The sequence below is a fragment of the Rhincodon typus genome, chromosome 2 (assembly GCF_021869965.1).
Source record: "Rhincodon typus isolate 14 chromosome 2, sRhiTyp1.1, whole genome shotgun sequence".
Lineage (NCBI taxonomy): Eukaryota > Metazoa > Chordata > Chondrichthyes > Orectolobiformes > Rhincodontidae > Rhincodon > Rhincodon typus.
In genome coordinates, this window is record NC_063333.1 from 20719417 (window position 1) to 20734244 (window position 14828).

The following is a 14828-nucleotide window of genomic DNA, read 5'->3' on the forward strand; positions in this document are numbered from 1 at the left end:
GGAGATGGGAGGAATAGAAGAGCTAGTAGAAATTACAATCACTTGCGAAGTGATATCAAGCAAACTGGATGGGCTGACAAGTCTTGTTGGACTTCATCCTTGAGTTTAAAAGTGGTGGCTAATAAGTTAGAAGATGGGTTGAAGTTAATTTTCCAAAAGTCACTAGACAATGGAAGTGTTCCATCAAACTGGAAGGTGCTATATAACTCATGTATTCAAGAGGGACAGAGGCAGAAAATGGGAAACTAAATGCCAGTAGCTTGATATCTGATGTGTGAAAGTTGTTAGTCACTCATGGGGAGGTTATAGCTGAGTATTTAGAAAAATTCAAGGTAATCAGGAAGAGCTATGGTTTTGCAAATGAGACAAAGATTCAATGAGACAAAGACAATGAAAGTATTTTGTGAAGGTAACTGCAGATGGATATAAGTAGACTGAGTGAGCAAATATCTAGTAGATGGAATATAAAATAAATTCATTTTTAACTGGAAGAATTAAAAAAAAAGCAAGTATTACTTTAAATCCGGAACGGCTGCAGAATTGAGTTGCAGAGTCCTCTAGGTGTTTCAGTATGAGTCACTACAATTAAGTGCAGATACAGCAAGTAATTAAGAAGGCTAAGAGAATGCTATTCTTTATTACAAGAGGAATTGAATAGAAAAGTAAGAATGCAATGCTCCAGTTCTACATGTTATTGTTGAGACCACATCTTGAATACGAATACGGTTTTGGCCTTTGTTTTTAAAGAAGGATGCAAATGCATTGTTAGTTGTTCAGAGGAGCTGTGCTAGATTAATATCTGAAATTGTATTGTCAGTTGTCTTATGAGGGGTTGAACATTATGGCTTTGTTTCCACCGAATTTTGGAAGACAGAGGTAACGATTTGAAGTACAAAAAATTCTGAATGGTTTTGACAAGATGGACACAAGATGTTCCTGTTGTAGGTAAATCCAAAATTTGGGGGCAAAATTTTAAAATTAGGGCTTTTCCTTTTAGAACAAATGAGAAAATGTTTCAGAAGTTTATGCAACTTTGAAACACTGCCTCACAAGATGGTGGAGATTAAGTTAAAGAATATTTTAAGGCAGAGTTAGACTCTTGTTAGGCAAAGGAATCAAAAGTTATCGGGAGGAACATGAATGTGGAATTCAAAACACCAAACAGATCAAACATGATCTTTCTGAATGTCAGAGTGGGCTTGGGGGGCTGATTGGTCTCTTCTCTACCTAATATCTTTGTATTTCTTTCCTGCTTGATCCAGACCCAAGTCTATTCTCGCTCGCTCTCTGTCGACCATTGCCCTTCCTCACTGCGGTCACCCCACTCTCCCACATTTTTAATTTAGGCTCCTGGATCTGTTCTTCTCTTCTTGCTTAGCTTTGTTCTTGAACTCACACTTTATATTCCACCCTCCATCTACTGGCACATTGAGATAACAAGGTGTAGAGCTGGATGAACACAGCAGGCCAAGCAGCATCAGAGGAGCAGGAAGGCTGACGTTTCGGGCCTAGACCCTTCTTCAGAAAGGTTTTCTTCAGATGGTGGAATTTGAATCCAATAAATATCCGGAATTAAGAATCTAATGACCATGAATCCATTGTCAGGGGAAAAACCCATCTCGTTCACTAATGTCCTTTGGGGAAGGAAACTGCCATCCTTACCTGGTCTGGCCTACATGTGACTCCAGACCAACAGCAATGTGGTTGACTCCCAGCTGCCATCTGGGCAATAAATGCTGCCTAGCCTCGCCTTTTTTACTCATTTGTGGGATGTGGGTGTTGCTGGCTGGGCCAGCATTTCTTTCCCATCCCTAGTTGCCCTTGAGAAGGTGGTAGTAAGCTGCCTTCTTGAACCGCTGCAGTCCACCAGCTGTAGGTTGACCCACAATGCTATTGGGGAGAGAATTCCAGGATTTTGACCAAGTGACGGTGATGTAAATTGTAAGTCAGGATGATGAGTGGCTTGGAGGGGGACTTGGAGGTGGTGGTGTTCCCATATATCTGCTGCCCTGTCCTTCTAGATGGAAGTGGTTGTGGGTTTGGAAGATGCTGGTCTGAGGATCTTTGGTGAATTTCTGCAGTGCATCTTGTAGATAGTACATACTGCTGCTACTGAGCGTTGGCAGTGGAGGGAGTAGATGAATGTGGATATAGTGCCAATCAAGCGGGCTGCTTTGTCCTGGATGGTGTCAAGCTTCTTGTGTTGTTGGGGCTGTACTCATCCGGGCAAGTAGCGGGTATTCCATCACACTCTTGACTTGTGCCTTATTGATGGTGGACAGGATTTCAGGAGTCAGGAGGTGAGTCACTTGCCGCAGTATTCCTAGCTTTGGCCTGCTCTTGTAGCTACTGTGTTGATGTGGTGAGTCCAGTTGAGTTTCTGGTCAATCATAACCCCCAGGATGTTGATAGTGGGGGATTCAGTGATGGTGACACCATTGAATGCCAAGGGGTGGTGATTAGATTGTTTCTTATTGGTGATGGTCATAGCCTGGCATTTGTGTGGTGTGAATGTCACTTGCCACTTGTCGACCCAAGCCTGGATATTGTCCAGATCTTTTTGCATTTGAACGTGGACTGCATCAGTATCTGAGGGGTCCCAAATGGTGTTGAACATTGTGCAATCATCGGTGAACATCCCCACTTCTGACCTTTATGATGGAGGGAAGGTCATTGATAAAGCAGCTGAAGGTGGTTGGGCCGAGGACACTACCCTGAGGAACTCCTGCAGGCGTGTCATGGAGCTGAGATGATTGACCTCCCACGACCACGACCATCTTCCTATGTGTCAGGTATGACTCCAACAATGACTCGTCCTGTAAATGAATAAAGGGGGGAAAAAAACAACTGTCCAGCCAACTGATTATCTCATTACAAGTGTTCTAAGTGAAAGTGAAAGTAGTAATTTGTTTTTGCAGTAACCGTATTCTGTTTTGTTTTGAACAGAAATTTATTGCACATGTTCTTTTACATTAAAAATTCAGTGAAAAGTTTCATAAGTTGCCGCATCATGGTGCTTGCATGACAGAAGTCATACATAATTTAAAATTCACCACCATTCAGTTAATGGCTTCTGGGCTTGGGGAAAGCCAATTAAGGAATGATGGAATATCCTGAAGATGCAGCCGGGACAAAACTGCCATGCTGGGCATCTGGAATACTGGGCCAGAAGCCTCTCCCGAATAAGACCACCATGCTAGGCTGAGACTACCACTCCTTGACAAGACTGCCTGCCGGGCTCCTGGAATACTTGTACACTGAAGATGAAAAAGACCTCCATCCTGGAACGAGACCTCTGTGCTGGGACAAGACCACCACACTGGGAGACTGCCATGCCAGATCACCTTTCTCCTCCTTCAGATGCCCAAACTTTGGAGCCTCAGCTTAGCCTGCGAGTCTGGACCCAGGGGAGTCAGCCCAGGATCTGTTCCTCGCTCGCTGGGACACCCCAGGCTGGGGTGGAGCAGAGTCCAGCTCATCCTGGCTTGCTGCCACAGCCGCCAGAGGCTTCCTCCTTCACCCACCACTCACCAGGCTTAAAAGAAAACAAATTTTAAAAGATGGAAAAGAGCAAAAGTTAAAAACAAGGAAAAAAATAGCAGCAGACGAGCCCTGGGCTCAGACCTGTACTCCGTCGCCATCTTGAAGTATACTGTTCCCTTTTATGTTTAGTAATGCACCTTTATTTTGCAAATTATGCAATCAAAGCTGACAATGTTGCGCAAGTAAGATCCAGTACTTCATGTTTTACCTGGGCTAGAAATGTCCAAAGGAACCAAACCTGACTTTAGCATGATTTCCCTGGAAAGCTATGGTTCAGTTAAAATCGCATCAATTTAAGTCATAATTTTCAGGAACACAACCAACAATTGAAGTCAGGATTTATAGAATCTTGGAAAACCGCACAGTTCATATTTTAGGTTGATTTTTATATTTTAATATATGTACAAATATATATGACATGTCTTAACATTTCAGTGACCATCTTTATACGAAGGTGGGACTTGAATTAACCTTCCAACCCAGATATAAAGACACTACCACTACACCACAAATCATCATCTGATCAGTGCTCTGCATCTGTATGGATGTTTTCTAATCAATTTATTCAGTGGTGTTACTTTACATCTCTTGGAGCGGGTGAAACTTGAACTCCTACATCCTAGTCAAGAGGTAGGGACACTCACTTCACCACAAGAGCCTCTTCTCTCCATCTCTAGATACTTAACCTTCTACTTAACTTTAAGTTATACAATGAACAATCAAACTGAACTGTTCATTGTTTTTCCCTTTTATGTTGCTGGACATGCTGAGCATTTTCAGTTTTTTCCGGGTTTACTTCAGATTTATATTATTTGTAGTATTTTGCTCTTATTTTCAAGAACACTTAGAGTCTGTTTTTAATTTCTATTTATAGTTTATCCAGCGGTTTTTAAATATGTGATTTTTGATTTGCAATTTTAGCGCAAAAATCTCTCTTGGAAAGGACACATACAATTACCATTGATGGACAAAGCATTCAACTCTCAGTAACTCAATACAGCAGTGAGTTGAAGAATTCTCAACAAGATAACCAGGAATTTTTCTCACCAGTAAGTATAAACTCCAGAAGACTGAATGGATTGTTTGTACATCCTTGCAAGTGATAGTTAAATGACACTTCATGGTTATTTAATTACTGTATTTCATTTGGTATAACAGCATAGATTTAATTTGCATACATGCTGAGGTCACCTATGAAATTTCTGCCTTCTCAACCTTGGTCATCACACCTCAGATGAGGAGCCTTGGGTTAAATTCACCACCAGTCATCTCTCTCTGATGACAGAGCAGCCCTATAGTCTTCTGGAAGTTTGGTGACTGCCACTGTACCACTACTACTACTGCTGCTGGTTATTGTAGGATCTGGCAGTCTGAGAGATTTTAGTGATGGATTTTAAGGTAAAGTACAAAATTCTTTACCAAGTTCTGAAGAAGTCATACTGGACTCGAAACATTAATGTGCGCACTCTGTCTCGCGCGCTCTCTCACTCTCTCTGTAATTGCTGCTAGAACTGCTGAGTTTCTCCAGCATCTTCTGTTTTTATTATAAAATTCTGAGATTCAGTTTGTTTAATTCAGTACAAGGAAACAACTTGGTTCCATGTCTCAATTAAATATTCTATCATTTAATGTTTAAGATTATACAGTATCACTTTTCCACGAGACTTGGTTTTCTGCTGCCCTGATCATATTTTAAAGTATAATGCTGAAAATCCAAGAATTAATATAATATATCACTATGCTAATGTTTAGTATAACTGGACAACTAAAATAAGTCATTAATTGTGCAGGTTACTGTAAAATTTGTTCTCCTGCTTCAGCATAAATTAAGATCAAGATGTTGGATTTCCCCTTTGGTTACCAGCTTAATTTAATTGTTTTAATTCATTCATAGGATGTGGGCAATGTTCTTAAGAAGGTTGAGCCCTGCAGTCCATTTGGTGTAGGGAGACCCATAAATCAATGGGGGAGGGACTGCCAGGATTTTGATTCAGTGACAGTGACATATTAGTGATTATATTTTTAAGTCGTGGTGGTGAGTGGCTTGAAGGAGAACTTCCAACTGGTGGTGTTCCCACATATCTGTTTCCTTTGGCCTGGTTGATGGCAGTGTTTGTGTATTGGAAGGTGCCATGCAGTTGTTTGTAACTAGTTCTTTAATTGTTACAAAAAGAACCTGGTTAGTTTTGTTTTCCATACTGAGCTACAGGCAGCCTGATACATAATTGGCAATATTACCCCTCTTTTTTTTTCAAAATCACAGCTTGTTGTGACAAGTGGAATAGTAGAACAAAGAAAAGGAATCAGATCATCACTCCTACCTCTGTCATGACTCTAGAGTCACTGTAATCACATCTTCATGGGAATTAAACATAAGAACATAAGAACTAGGAGCAAGAGTAGGCCATCTGGCCCCTCGAGCCTGCCTTGCCATTTAATAAGATCATGGCTGATCTTTTTGAGACTCAGCTCCACTTACCCGCCCACTCACCATAGCCTTAATTCCTTTACTGTTCAAAAATTTATCTAGCCTTGCCTTAAAAACGTTCAGTGAGGTAGCTTCAACCGCTTCACTGGGCAGCGAATTCCACAGATTCACAACCCTTTGGGTGAAGAAGTTCCTCCTGACCTCAGTCCTACATCTGCTTCCCTTTATTTTGAGGCTATGCCCTCTAGTCCTAGTTTCACCTGCTAGTGGAAACAACCTCCCTGCCTCCACCTTATCTATTCCCTTCATAATCTTATGTTTCTATAAGATCTCCCCTCATTCTTCTGAATTCCAATGAGTATAATCCCAGTCTACTCAGTCTCTCCTCATAATCCAACCCTCAACTCTGGAATCAACCGAGTGAATCTCCTCTGAACCCCTTCCAGTGCTAGTATATCTCTTCTCAAGTAAGGAGATCAAAACTGCACACAGTACTCCAGGTGTGACCTCACCAGGACCCTATACAGCTGCAGCATAGCCTCCCTGTTTTTAAACTCCATCCCTCTAGGAATGGCAGACAAAATTCCATTTGCCTTTTTAATTACCTGCTGCACCTGCAATTCTACTTTTGGCGATTCATGCACAAGGACACCCAAGTCCCTCTGCACAGCAGCGTGTTGCAATTTTTCACCATTTAAAACATAGTCCATTTTGCTGTTATTCCTACCAAAATGGATGACCTCACACTTCTCAACATTGTACTCCATCTGCCAGACCTTTGCCCACTCACTTAGACTATCTATATCCCTCTGCAGACTTTCAGTGTCTTCTACACACTTTGCTGTACCACTCATCTTAGTGTCATCTGCAAATTTTGACATACCACACTTAGTCCCCAACTCCAAATCATCTATGTAAATTGTAAACAATTGCGGTCCCAACACTGATCCCTGAGGCACACCACTAGCCACTGACCGCCAACCAGAAAAACACCCGTTTACGCCTACTCTTTGCTTTCTACTGGTCAACCAATCCTCTATCCATGCCAAAACATTACCTGTAATACTGTGCAACTTTATCTTATATAGCAGCCTTTGGTGTGGCACCTTGTCAAATGCCTTCTGGAAATCCAGATGCACCACATCCACAGGTTCCCCATTGTCCACCATGCAAGTAATGTCTTCAAAGAATCCCACCAAATTAGTTAAACATGACCTACCCTTCATGAACCCATGCTGGGTATTCCCAATGGGACAGTTTATATCCGGATGTCTTGCTATTTCTTCCTTAATGATAGATTCAAGCATTTTCCCACTACCGAAGTTAAGCTAACTGGCCTATAGTTACCTGCTTTTTGTCTACTTCCTTTTTTAAACAGTGGCGTCACATTGGCTGTTTTCCAATCTGTGGGAACCACCCCAGAGTCCAGTGAATTTTGGTAAATAATTACTAGTGCATTTGCTATTTCCCCCATCACCTCTTTTAGTACCCTAGGATGCATTTCATCAGGGCCAGGAGACTTGTCTACCTTTAGCCCCATTAGCTTGCCCAGCACTGCCTCCTTAGTGATGATAGTTTCTAGGTCCTCACCTGCTATAACCTTCTTGCCATTAGTTTTCGGCATGTTATTTGTGTCTTCCACAGTGAAGACCGACACGAAATAACTGTTTAATGTCTCGGCTATTTCCTCATTCCCAGTTATTAAATTCTTGGCCAGTAATATTTTTAGAGTATACTGTAATTGGCCCTAGCCTATTGACTATGCTATCGGCCCTAGCATCTATTAGATTTTTCTAATAACTGTTTTTAATTGCAGATGAAAAGAAATTCTACCTGTGCACCTGAAGGTAAGACAGAGCATTCAATGGTGTTCATGCAATCAATTACAACATTAAAGATTTTGGAAATTAAAGAAGCAGAAGATAATTAATTTTTTGTACCTAATACATGCATTGCATTATAAATAATCATGAATATGGGGGTTGGTGAGCCCAGAAGGCTGGTTTGCAATGCAGAGTGACGCCAACAGTGTGGGTTCAATTCCCATATTGGCTGAGGTTGTCATGCAGGACCCTCCTTCTCAACCTCTTCCCTTACTTGAGGTGTAGTTAGCCTCAGGTTAAATCACTACCAGTCATATCTCTCTCTGTAATGAGAGAGCAGCCTTTGGCCTGATAGGCAACGTTACCTTTAAATAATAGGGGATCAGTGGGGGGTTTAAAGCTGGCAAGTTTCTTTGAGTTATGGTAGCTGTAAATATCACTGGAACACATCTTGCAGTCAAGATGTATCAGGAAGTCATTAAGTGGTTCTATGTCATGAATGTACTGTAGTTATTTTTTGGTGGGAACTAAATTTAGGTAGTGTTTAATATCCAGTCTATGTAATATTCTTTTATTTTTGGCAGGCATTTGCAAGGTTGTAGTTCTCAACCACCTAAAGAGCAAAAGATGCTAGAAACAAATGGAGAAATAGTGAAAGAAAACATATTGGAAAGGTGGCAATAGGGATAAGAAGGGAAGCAATTGGGAGGAGAGAAAAGGATATCAAGAGGAATGGGTGGAGGACAGGAAGGGATGGATGGCAATTGTGAAGGGGAAAGGAATGAATTCACATGCCCTTAACCTTGTTGCACAATGGTCTGTTGAGGACCACTTGTTAACTTGAATACAAGATCACTTTCTCCTTAAAGCAGCCAGCCCAACACTGTCGTCATTCAGGCAGGCTAAATTTGTGAAGGAAGTTTCAAGCAAACGTAAAGCCTCTTATCTACAAGTGCAGAGGCCTACCTTATTTTCAGTGATAAACTCTGAATTGTTCTTTTACTGTAATCACTGCCAGAGTGTATTGAATGTTTTGGTGTCTATTTCATACCTGTAAAAAGAAATGACGCCAGACAATTCCTGGTGCCAAGGAATGGAAAATGTAACATTAAATGCCCCTTCAGCAGCATCTTGAAGACCCTGATACCTACGACTATGATCTTCTTACTTGCTTGAATTTTTAGAGACAGGTTTAAGACAAGATGGGCTGCTGCTATCAGTGCAGTTGGTTTATACAGGTGAATTGGGGCAGAAAATTCCATGAACCTCCTTCCACACAGGCTACATACCAGGAGTATATATTTGGAATATCTTGCCTTCAATGTTTTGTTTTAACTGTTGCTGTTTTCTTTTCAACCCAATAGTAGTATAACACCCAGTATAACACAGGATGAAAGTATTGAGCAAAATGATCTGAACGACTCATGTCGAATTTGTATTAAACTGGAAACTGAGAAACTTGATCATGAACACTTCAGTCTTTGTGTTGAGTGCTGCAGTGGTACCAGCTCTTTCCAGGTTTTATACACCAATGAAACTTCAGTTTACATTGTGGAGTTTATGCAATACATAGGTAAGGTTTAAGTCAATAAATGACTATTGCACAGTCTAATTATATAATGAAAATATTCTCGTGTCATGCCATTAAAATGCTTTGCAACTGTAAAGAAAGTGCTGGGCAGAGAGGCCCATGGAATTAGGAGGATGTTCTCAAAAATCAACCAGTCAGCACATTTAAAAGTAAATTTAAAAGTATTTTCAAAGTAAAGGTTATTATAAAGCAGAAAATGGAAGGAGCAGCTTTCAGCCAAAGCAATTGGTGGAAGAGATGGATAATTGGTGAGTATTATTGGATGGAGAGATAAAACAATACAGAGGGGGAAAAAGCAAAGTGGTCAGAAGATAGTTGAGGCGGATTATTTCTGTTGATGTCTCTGAAAGCAAGGGACAGCTTGGGGTGTCAGGAGGGCCCTATGTCATAATCGTTTAGGCTGTCATCCCTTCTAAGAATGGTTACCTTCTGCCAAGAGCTATTGGCTATTTATAAGGTGGAAACTCAGCAGCCTTTGTAGCCCCACTGTGAGCAATGACCAGTGTGAGGCCAGCATTCTGACAAAGAATGCACCGCAGCTCCAATTCTGCTAGATGTGTAACTTGAGTCTGGACTCACCTGGATTGATAGCAGGCCTGTGAGAGTTGTTGAGGAGGATAGTGGTTAGTGCTATTGCAACAGGGGTTACCATTGTCCGAATAGGGGGTTCCTCCACCTCCCAGAGCCAGTTGGTAGGCCAGCAGCTACACTTGTTGTTTTACTGCTCCGCCCACCTCCCTACCTATTCCCAAGGCACCAGGTAAAATCCAACCCAGCATGTTAGCCATCAACAACATGGCACTACTTCATGTACAAGAAGATATGGCTGGATTCCAGAGCAGCTATTGGATAATGATAACTGGAGTAATAGAGGAAGGGACAGAGTACACAAATAGGGGAAAAAAGAAAAGCTGTAAATAGCGTCTGGGTGGGGCGGTAAATGGTAAACAGGCAAAACTAATGGCTCTTTTCTCGAATGCATGTAGTATTCAGAACAAAATAGATGAATTAACTACAGAAATGCAGGTTAATAGGCATGATCTTAAAGCCATTACACAAAGTATAACAAGGGTATCAAAGCTGGGAACTAAATTTTCAGGTGCATGTGACTTTTCGAAAAGACAGGCAAGAAAGAAATGGGGGTAGCATTGTTACAGAATGGCATAAATACAATAGCAAGAAAGATCTTGAATTCGAAGATGCAGATTTCTTATGGGTGGAGGTAAGAAATAAAAAAGTGCTACAATGGACAAAGAATAAATCAGTACAGCGTGTAACAGGCTGTAATGGGTGACTTTAATCTTCATGTAGATTGGGATAGTCAGATTGGCAGACAAAGCCATGAAGAATTTAGAGTGTATTTGGGACAGTTTCCCAGAACAATTTGTCATGGATCCAACCAGAGATCTGGTGATGTGTAATGAGGCAGGTTTAATTAAGATGTTGGATTAAAATATTCCCTCAAACTGTAACTGTTATATGGTATAACTTAGCATTCAGTTTGAGAAGGAGGAGCTTGGGTTGCCAAGCTTAAATACTTGTAATTACGAAGGAATGAGAGTGGAGGTGACCGGAGTGAATTGGGAATGGGGTTTGGCTGCAAATGTGGTAAGAACATAGTTCATTGCATATAGCAAAGGCATATTTCAGTCAGGAATAAGGATTTTTGGAAGGGAATGAGCCAACCATGGTTAACCATCAAAATTGATGAAATAGTGTGGCAAAGATTAGTGGCAAGCCAGACTATTGGGAAATGACAAGTTTAATAATCTGAAAAAAAAATTTGAGGCTAAAATTACAAGTAATATCAAGATGGGGAACAAGAGCTGCTTTCCATATTTAAGAGAGAAGCCAAAAGGAACATAGGCCCCTTTAGAGAATGAGGTTGGGGGAATAATAATGGGAATTAGGAAATGGTAGAATAGTTGAACAAATACTTTGCATCAGTCTTCCCAATAGAAGATACTAACAGGATTACAAAATTGGTAAATATCCAAGGGTCAAGAGGAGGAGAGGAAATACAATACCTATCATGAGAAAAGAAGTGCTAGGGATGTTAATGGGGCTAAAGACCAATAAATCTCTGTCTTGCCAGGATGCATCCTTTTGAGATTAAAGTAGCTATAGAGATAGTGGATGCACTGGTAGTAATCTTCCAAGAAATCTTAGATTCTGGAAAAGTCCCAAGGATTGGAAAGCTGCCAGAGGCAAAAGTCAGGTAACTATAGGCCAGTTAGCTGTCTGTGAATGGGAAAATATTAGAGTCTATTAAACAGTCAGAGTTAGCATAGCTTTATGAAGGGGAAATTCTGTCTGTAGGACCCATGGTTTTGGAGATAGCATTTTAGCATGGATAGAAGATTGGCTAATTAATAGAAGACAGAGTTGTGACAAGATGTTGATTTTCAGGATATCCACCTGTAAGTAACGGTATGTAGGTATCAGTGTTGGGGCCACATTAGTTACAATATACTTTCATGATTTGGATGAGGGAAGTGAATGTACTATACCAAATTTACAGATGATACAACAATGTGAAACCGCAAGTGGTGTGGATGACAAAATTTTGCAGAGGGGTATAAACCGGGTAAGTATGTGGGCAAAAACTTGGAAGATGGAACATAATGTAGGGAATTGTGAAGTAATGTGGTATGGAAGGAAGAAGAGGAGCTGAATGTTATGTGGAGAAAGTTGCAGAAAGCTACAGAATAGGAGGATTTTGTGCATGAATCACAAAAGCTAGCATCCAAGTTAAATGGGTAATAGGGAAGGCAAATTGAATGTTGGCTCTCATTTCAAAGGAATTGGAATATAAAAGTAGGGAGGTTTTGATTAAAACTAGACAAGATACTAGTCAGCTGGATACACAGCTGGAATACAGTGAATAAGTTTGGGCACCAGAGAGATTTCACAATGCTGATACCAGATATGGATGGGCAATTTTATGAGGAGAGGATAAGTAGGCCTGTACTCTTTTTGGAATTTATAAGAATGAGAGGCGACCTTATTGAAACGTACAAGATTCTTAGGTAACTTTACAGGGTAGGTTAGGTTGCAGAAGGTTGTTTCCCTTTGTGGGAGAGTTTAAGACTGGAATAAGGTGTTGCATATTTTAAGACAGAGATAAGGAGGAATTTCTTCTCTCTGAGGGTAGTGAAAATGTGGAATTCTTTACTGCAGAGAGCTATTGTTTTATGGCTGAGATAGACATGTAAGGGAATGAAGGATTGTGGGGAAATGCAGGAGAGTAGAGTTGAGGATAATCTGATCAGCTGTGATCCCATTGAGTGGTGTGGCAAACTCAATGGCCGACTTCAGCTCGTATGTCTTCTGGCCTTTGAAGAAGGCCTGTCCTAACTGGGGCTCCAAGATATCCATTCCCAGAGGCCAATAGTGCATCATGTCTTTTGGGAGTGGCAGACAGACAAAATGTGACACTTGCAGTAAATGAAAACAAGTGTGAGAGAGAACGCATTGGTCAAGGAATCATTGAATCAATTTGTCTCAGTATTTTGTTTTGTATCCTGTTTTTAGAGCACTTTTTCACAGCAAGGAAGTCTGGGTCTGCAATTATGTGATCAAAATTAGTTTGGTTTGTTTTTCATGTATGTTATTAAATGACAATGTTAATGACAAATTTTAAATGATTTTTATTACAAATTTCTCTCTTCTTGCACCTAGATTTGAACAAAGCCCTCCATTCTTTAAACAACAAAGCATTTTGTGGCCTGCAACTGGTTGCTAAGCATTTGCCAAGAACACGATGTCTCCACGTTACTCCATTCCCTGAGTTGATAGCAGAGGATTATCTCTCTTTGTATTTTGAACGCCTTGTAAAACATGATGAACATATGGAGGTTCAAATAGATAAATCTACACAGTCTGCAATAATAATTTTTCCAAACCCAGAAGGTGAATATTCTCAATGTATGAAAATATAGGTGATTTGGTCCTGGGAACAGGGAATACAATTTGAAATATGTTGATGACCCTATAGTATTACGATTAGCATACAGTCAGGGGGCCTCTAAAAATGTCAAGAAGGCATAGAGACAGGCTAATACAATGTGTAGACAAGTGCCAAATGCAATTCAATGTGGATAACTGAGGTAATTTTTTTTGTACTCATGGGATGTAGGTATACATGACAAACACACTTCATGTATTTCAAGCAAATGGCCATGTCTCAGAGTCTAAGTAGTTCTCAGTCAAGTCAAAGGAAACACTGTTCAGTTATAGGGATCCATAAATAAGTCCAGAGCAGCCTCCAATATCAGTCCAGGAACTTGGACACAGTTAGTTGGCAGCTTGGGATGGTCAGGGTCAATGGTTAATGTGTACATTTAGGTGTTCACCAAGGATCAGAAGCCAAGCCTGAGATTCAGCATCTGAAGGGCAGCCCCTGTGTTTTTTCCATCATGATGCTTATTGCAAATATGGAATGGAACTGAAAATGGCTGCCACCACACGTTGGTGGGCGTAGTAAATATTTTCTTTTGAGGGACGGGCTTTATTTTTGAGCGATGTGAGGTACTTCCAAGGGCAACAGCACTGCTCGGATACCCAAACTGTACTGAAAGATATCTGAAAGCTCTGCACTCTGTATGTGATCCTTGGACGTTAACCTACTGTGTGAACTATAAATCTTGGCCCCAAGCACTCTTGACCACATCATGCAACATGGGAATCAACCCCATTTAATGGTTGTGATGCACAAGCAATGAATTGTGACCCAGAAAGAGTCATGCTTGTTGCCAAACTTGTAATTACCTTCCAAGTACTTGGAATGCACATGTACTTGTTTCACACCTTGGACTATAAAATCTTGTATAGTCCTAAAGATGTTTGGGGCTCCATACCTTCAATCTGATAGTTCCTGCTGGACAGGCATTTGCTCACAGCTGATGATGAAAAGTGAACATATATTTTTACAAATATGAGAGAGTATTGATGACGAAGTGTGCTTGTGCTATCTGTATGCCATCAGAAGGTCATCGTCTTCGCCCTTTCCCTTCATCTACAGCCTGTACAGCCCTGGGGTCTGCAGCTATGACAGAGGGAGCCCGCTGTACAGTGAAATCCATTAGCCTTAGAGTTTTGGTCAGATGACCCCAGAGGCATTTGTGGTTGGGGGGATCAGGCATGTTAAATATGAATTGCCCAGAGGCATGGGCACCCTCCTTGGCTTGAACTCCCACAAGAGGCAGGCTGGGTGGAGGTGGAAGATGTGGACACATCTAGAGTCTGCTGAGCGGAGTGTTCTGCAAGGCCTGTATGTGGCCCTGCCTCTGGCTGGGTGCTTACTTGCACAGTTCTGCCTCATTGTGCGGAACAGATGCCCAGAGTGGGGTCAAAGCCCATGTTACCTTGCTGAGTGCCAATGGTTAGATTGATGGAATGGAAGTCCGTGCATAAATCCAGCAGACACAGTGGTGGTCCTGAC

General features: G+C 41.1%; 1 pseudogene; it reads left to right on the forward strand.

Annotated features, from left to right (window-relative positions):
- Positions 1 to 14828, forward strand: part of LOC109937960 — a 60692-nt pseudogene that overhangs the window by 13109 nt on the left and 32755 nt on the right.